Consider the following 5,590-nt stretch of genomic DNA (forward strand, 5'->3'; position numbering starts at 1 on the left):
GGCTGGACAGACAAAAGTCACACCTGTCTAGTGCTGGAGGAGGTGTCCCACGAGGCACGAGTTGCCTGCCCTGGGAAGGTGCAGGTGAAGTAGTGCCCAGGATGCCGCTGGGGGTGCCTGCATCGGGAGGGAGGGCGACCTCCAGCTCTGACAGTCTATGGGCGGACTTCCTGGAGTGTGGCCTAGACTTTAAATGACCAGGGCCTGTCATTTAGGAAAGCATCTATCACCAGAGGCACCCTCGGTGGGCCTGGCATACAGATGGCTCTCAGTGTGGGGTCCGAGGGTCCCGAGGCTCTCTCACATGTGTTCCACACCTGAGCCCACCCACCAGGTGCACATCCACCTGGCACGTTCACCATCCCTGTCTTTTGCTGGGTGCCCATGCCGCCCACTGGTGCCAAGGTACCGTGGTGCGTGGCACTCGGGGGTGGTGTCCAGTTGGGAGCTGCAGGAATGCCCAAATCCTGCTTCCTGTGAGGTCTCCCAGTGAGACGTAGGCACAAGGACACTGACAAACATGAAATCAGTATGCCACTTGGTTCTGAGAGGTTCTCAAAAAGCCAGCACCAGGCCTGGAGCCCTTTGTCGTCATGAAGTAACAAGTCCTCATTTGAGATAAGAAGGTTGTGCTCATTGATCCTGAGCAAGGCTTTGGGTGCCCTTCCATATGAGAAGACGTATTGCGACCAGAGCTGAATGCTGGGAGAAGTTCCCCCTTCTGCTCTGGATTTCTGGTCATCTGCTGTGTGATGTTTCAATGAGTGAACAGAGAGGGACTCACCTCCAAGGGTCCCAGAGGAGGCAGGAAAGGTGTGATTGGGTGTCACTGTTGGTCCTCCCTCAGGGGAGTCACACTGTCGTGACCGGCTGTCCTGAGCCCACTGTTTCTGTCTGAGGAGAGTAAGAAAGATGTCCCCAATGCCCTTCAACGTAGTCACAGAGCCTGGCCCTGTGTTGCAGGCAGACCCCTCTGGGCTGCCCCTGAGACCAGGGGAGCCATGTCCCTGAAGAATCCTGACTTGCGTGGGCAGTTTAAGAAATGGGAAGGCAGGAAGCTGAACTAGTGGTATCTAAGGCTGCTCAGCATGGTCTTAGGCAGGAAGGAGAATAGTAAAACCCTTTGATCTTTGTCTCTTGATTTCCTGAAAGATTCATCTCATTGTGACTAAAAGGGTCAAGAGAGCATGGGCATCTATAACTCTCGCAGGTTCTAAGAAACACTAAATATTCTAAAGTATATTAATTAGGCTGATGATCAATTGCTTAACATGGGCCTCTGGTTGACTGGGCTGGAATCCAAGTCTCGGGCTCGAGGTCTAGTGGGGCCTTCCCCACGCCTGCACCCAAATGCCGAATCAAAGGGGTGAATGAGCTGCAGCCAGATATGAGGGAAACAGTGACCCCCAGAAGGCCAGCCCCCCACCAAGGTGCATGACCACAGGCCCACGAGAGCAGAGACAATGTCTGTTTCACGCCACCATACCTCTTGCACCTAGCACTGTGGGAGGCACCCAGCAGGTGCTCAGTTAACACTTGTGGAAGAAGTGAACCATCTGGTCACTCACTCAGAGGCAGGAGGCTAAGAGGAGAGTGCGTGCACATGTGTGTGGTGTGTGCATGGTTGTGTGTCGTGTGCTTGTGCATGTGTGGTGCACACAGGTGTGCATGTGTGTACGACATCTACTAACAGTGACCCTGCCCACTAGTTAACCTCGTCACTGCCACTCAGAATCGGACCCATTCTGAGCAGCAGACCCTCGGCGGGGCAGAACTGAGGACGGGCTGGAGAGAGGATGCACTTTCTTAGTCCCCTGCTCACCAGTGCCTTCCCAGGGCCGGACTCCCCAAAGACCGTGGGAGAGTTGGAGAGAAAACGCCTCTCTCCCTGGGATCACTCCAAGCAAGAGAAACACAGTGTCCTGCTGCCTGGAGTCTAGTGTCTAACAGGGTTTTGTGAACATTTCTGTCAGTCCTTACTTATGTCACCCCTGCTTACCACAGAGCTCAGACAAATCCAGCTACGGCTGGGTTCAAATCCCAGTGCTGCTACTTATTGTATGATCTTGAGCCAAGTTTCCTCTTTTGAGTAGGAAAAATATTGCTACAGACCCTGTTGTGATGATTAAATGAGTGCAAGTAATATATGGTGGTAGCCAGCCTCTCGGATGAGAGAGCCAAATGATCCCTGCCTGCTGGGATTCAGCCTCCCATACTGAACAGGACTGACCTCTTACCAATAGGATATTACAGAGCGTGATTTCTGAGGCCGCGTCATGAAAGACGTGTGGCTTCCACCTTACTCTCTCTTGGATCACTTGCTCTGGGGGTAGCCAGCTGCCGTGTCTTAGGGATGCCCAAACAGCCCCGTGGAGAGTTCAAGTGGTGAGGAACTGAGACCTCCTGTCAACAGTCACTACCTATTTACCAACTACATTAGGACCCCATCTTGGAAGTAGATCTTCCAGCCCAGTCAAGCCTTCAGATGACCACAGTCCTGGCTGATGTCTCAGCTGCAACCTTGGGGGAGACCTCAACCCCAAACCACTGAGCTACACTGCTCCTGAATTCCTGACTCAGAGAAACTGGGGGATAATCAATGTTTATTGTTTTAAGCTGCTAAATTTGGGGATAATTTGTTACACAGCAAAGGATAATTAATACACGTGTGTAGCACAGTGCCTGGCACACAGTAAGTGCTCAATAAGTGATAGCACGGTGCTATTATTAATCACTCATCTTCTCTGGAATCATGCTTTGCAACTAGACTGAGCTCATTCTACCAGGTTCCTTCTTTCCTTAGACTATTCCAGCCAATGCAACAAAGTGCCGGTCCCGTTAGTTTGCCAGATGTGTCTGGATCTCTGTGACATGAATAGGGTCCCCACACCACAGTCAACACACTAGTTAATCTATTTCCTGCTTTTGCAATGTCTCCAACATCAGGACTGTTTTTTAAAAGATATACAGGCCTCCTTGAATGTTTGTATATAAAAGTAGCACACATAAAAAAAAAAAATTTAAAAAATTTAAAAAATGGGCCGGCCCGTGGCTCACTCGGGAGAGTGCGGTGCTGATAACACCAAGGCCCCTAAATAAATAAAAAAAAATGGGCCGGCCCGTGGCTCACTCGGGAGAGTGCGGTGCTGATAACACCAAGGCCCCGGGTTCGGATCCCACATAGGGATGGCCGGTTCGCTCACTGGCTGAGCGTGGTGCTGACAACACCAAGTCAAGGGTTAAGATCCCCTTACCGGTCATCTTTTAAAAAAAAAAAAAGTAGCACACATAACTCAGGTTAGCCTCCTTCTTGCTTTAATCGGATGTCCCATTTTCCTCTCTGGGCTCCTCTACCCATCTGTCATCCTCAACATCACACTCATCTACTTGTGAAAACCTCACTGGTGAGCACCTGCTTCCCACCGATCTTGTTCCCTGAGCAAGTGGAGTCTGAAAGCTGTGCCTCCTACATGCTTACTCCTGAGAACATTAAGGAGCAAAGCACTCGTGACTCACTGCCCCACCCCTCTTCCTCCAGACCCCTTTCCTGGGGCCTTGTCCCATCAAGCTGGAACACAGCCCCATCAGCAGCAGGTCACCTGGACACCAAGACTGATATCTCTGGGCTCAGGACTGGCTAAGTAATTTGTGGGGCCCAACACAAAATGGGAATGCAGGACCCTCTCTTTGAAAATTATTAAGAATTTCAAGACAGTGACAGCCAGAGCCAAGCTTGGGGCGCTTCTGATCACAGTTCCTGTGTGATGCCTGTGAAGCTGGCCCTGACGGTACTGGAGACCTTCCCAGCCACCCCAGGCCCTGTTTTCTTAGAATCCCCAGTGCCTCATGTTGGCTTCTCTGATCTTCATTTTCATTTCCCTGTGCCCTCTTGCATCCTCTTCTTTTCTGAAGAGCTGGCCAGGACACCCGGCTGGCATGGCCTCCCCTTGATGTCTTCAGGGTTGTTGGGTTTCCCTGAACTTGTCTGGGAGACTGTACCTTTGCTCTGGTGTCATCTTGTTCCTCTCCTGTCATGGCTGGATGGATGTTAGGGACCTGGACCACAGTGGGGATAGACTGCAAATCAGTACCCTCCCCTCACCTTCCACCTTTTCTCCTGTTTCTCACACTTGGAGAATCCACCTCTCCAGCCCCCGGTCTGTTGCTCCTCCCCTGTGCTGGACAAGGATCTTGAGGCATTCCAGGCCCTGACATGACTCTTAAGATTTTGAATAGTCTGGCACACACACTGTCCGCACCTCCTCACCCACAGGAAGACTACATTTCCCAGTGGCCTTTGCATTCAGGTGAGCCCATGTGATCTGTTATGGCCAATGGAATATGGGAGGAAGTGAGGTACACAGCTCCTAGGCCTCACCTCTAACATCTCTGCCAGCCCATACTCCCTTCCCCCACCTGCCTTTTGTGACACAAGTGTGCCTTGAAGCCGCAAGACGGTGGAGCTACAAGATGGAAGCAGTCCCTGGCTGACTTTGCATAAGCAAGAAACACCCTTAGGCACTGTGTGATGCCCACCTCCCAGCTCAAGGGCCCAAGGGACGCACCAAGGAGGTCTGTCTTTCTTCCCATTCCCCAGTTTGATGCTTGCCACTGACATCCATGTTTTTAGGAAGCTACATGCAGACTTGGGAATGACATAGACTGTGGAGACCAAGTTATGGTGGGACCGTGGGCACAAATTCTGTTCTCTAGGCCTCAGTGTCCCCCTTGTTTTATTTTTAGTTTTTTAAAATTTAAAATTTTTATTTATTTTTTTTGTTCGTTTCTTTAACTTAGTTTCCCCATTGGAAAGATGGAGGAGGCTGATCCTTTTGGATCCACCAGCCTCTCACGATGGGATTCTGATCCCAGGAGCAACTGACAGCTGCCCCTCTCACTCTCTCTGGCTACACCCAAGAGAAGACCTGACTGTGATCTTTGCACTGAGCCCCCACAGGTCAGATCCTCTGGGCATGGCATTGTTTCTAGAAGGCTAAAGAGTGATAACTGCATGGAAAGGGCTTGTGAACACAAATGGGCAAGGACTGGCAGGTACGGCTTTAAAGTCGTGAAGCCCTGGGTTTCAGTCCCAGCTTTGCCACAACTTGCCAGCTGGTTGACCTTGAGCAAGGTCACTTTTTCTGTATGAAGAAGAGACTTTACCCACCCAGGATTAAATGAAGTCAGCAGCAGACTTTATTTCTTTGAGACTCAAAGTTGTCATCTATAAAATGTGACTATAACTATACCTACCCCATGGGTTTGTGGGGAGGATCAAGTAAAATAATACAGTGTGTACAGTTTAGCAGGGAGCCTGGTCCCTAGGCATATAACAAATGTCCGACATTAAGATGACCAAGTCCCTGCCATTCAGCATGCTCGCCCATTGCTCCTTCCCGCTCTGGGCTCCCGCATCGCGAGGGTCTCACCCTAGTGCTTTGATGATTGACGACATTAAGATGACCAAGTCCCTGCCATTCAGCATGCTCGCCCCTTGCTCCTTCCCGCTCTGGGCTCCCGCATCGCGAGGGTCTCACCCTAGTGCTTTGATGATTGCTATGGCCGCTCACAGCCCTTCATCTGGAGTGGG

Source organism: Galeopterus variegatus, unplaced genomic scaffold (assembly GCF_000696425.1).
Source record: "Galeopterus variegatus unplaced genomic scaffold, G_variegatus-3.0.2 Scaffold535, whole genome shotgun sequence".
Taxonomy (NCBI): domain Eukaryota; kingdom Metazoa; phylum Chordata; class Mammalia; order Dermoptera; family Cynocephalidae; genus Galeopterus; species Galeopterus variegatus.